This window comes from Dama dama, chromosome 12 (assembly GCF_033118175.1).
Source record: "Dama dama isolate Ldn47 chromosome 12, ASM3311817v1, whole genome shotgun sequence".
Classification (NCBI taxonomy): domain Eukaryota; kingdom Metazoa; phylum Chordata; class Mammalia; order Artiodactyla; family Cervidae; genus Dama; species Dama dama.
This window is the reverse complement of record NC_083692.1, coordinates 95,221,364-95,222,930: the sequence shown is the minus strand read 5'-3', so window position 1 is coordinate 95,222,930 and position 1,567 is coordinate 95,221,364.

The following is a 1,567-nucleotide window of genomic DNA, read 5'->3' as shown; positions in this document are numbered from 1 at the left end:
TTCTTTTTGCTTAAGCTAAAGACTTCTGTTCCTTGAAACTGAAAAATTATGTTCTAATACAGTTAGTAAACAAGTTTAAAGAAACAGATTATTTCATGCCATGCAACTGTACAATGCTTCTTCTCTAATACTATTTTATATACTCTTGGGAAGCCTTGTACTCTTTACAAGGCTAGTCCCCCAAACATGACAGTACTGCATTCATCAGCAATCTCACGCCTAGTTATTTATCCTGAAAGTGAACACGAAAGTCACTCAGTTGTGTTGACTCTTTGCAACCCCATGGACTATACAGTCCTTGGAATTCTCCAGACCAGAATACTGGAGTGGGTAGCCTTTCCCTTCTCCAGGGATCTTCCCAACCCAGGGATCAAACCCAGGTCTCCCTCATTGCAGGCAGATTCTTTACCAATAAGGGAAGCCCAAGAATACTGATGCGGGTAGCCCATCCCTTCTCCACCGATCGTCCCGACCCAGGAATTGAACCCAGGTCTCCAAAATTGCAGATTCTTTACCAGCTGAGCCACCAGGGAAGCCCAGCTTTCGATCCTAGAGAAATGAAAATTTATCCTTACACAAGAACCTATACACAACTGTGTTCATAACTGCCAAACACTGGAAACAACACAAATGTCTTTCAATGGGTGAATGGATAAGCAAACTGTGGCATATCCATAGAAGGAAGAACTACTCAGCAATAACAAGGAACAGGTTATTGATACGTGAACCGCTTTGGATGCTTCTCAACAGTATGACGTGGCAGGAAAGAATTCATCCTCAAAAGGTCACATTCTGTCTGGTTTCATTTAGGTGACCCTCTCAAAACAGACATAGGCCTCAGTGACGGAGGACCGCTCAGTGGCCTGGGGAGCAGGAATGGGGAGCAGGTGTGATAAGAAGGAGCACAGCGGGGGAGTGTCCCTGGCTGATGGGTGGACAGTTCTGTATCCTGATGGTGGTGGTGATTGCACAAACATGTGCACAAGTGTTAACATTCGAAGAGATGGGAACGGAAGCTGACTTTGCAGTGTGATAACTGAAAGATACAATCTAAGAATATAGCGGCTTTAGCCAGCTCTGTTGGTACACTTTTAGTTTTCTCCTTTGCTACTCTGACTTGGTGGCATCAGTTATCAACATGGTGGGGAAAGTTGGGTGTTAAATTATGAGGCTTTTGCTTTGTCCCCGCTTTTACCCATGGCAGAGGCACCAATTGAAGTTGCTGGGATTTGTCTTGTGAGAGAAGAGATGCAGCTGATGAGATGGGGGTGAGAGTTGCTGTGGAGTGGGGCCCTGGCCCTCACCATGGACAGAAACTCAGACCCTCCCCAGCCAGTGCCATTACACTCTTGGAAGAAGCTCTTCAACCCCTCCATGGGGTCACACTGCTTCCCTCCATCTTGGCCTCTAACCCTCCCTCCCTTTCCCCCCGAGAAAGATCTGGTGTCACCTCCCTTTATAACAGTGGCTTTCAACCTCCTCTGTGCACTGGAATCAACTGGGAAGCTTGATAAACTCCTGGTGCCCAGACCAGACTCTGGACCCATGAACTTGAACTCTCTGGGGA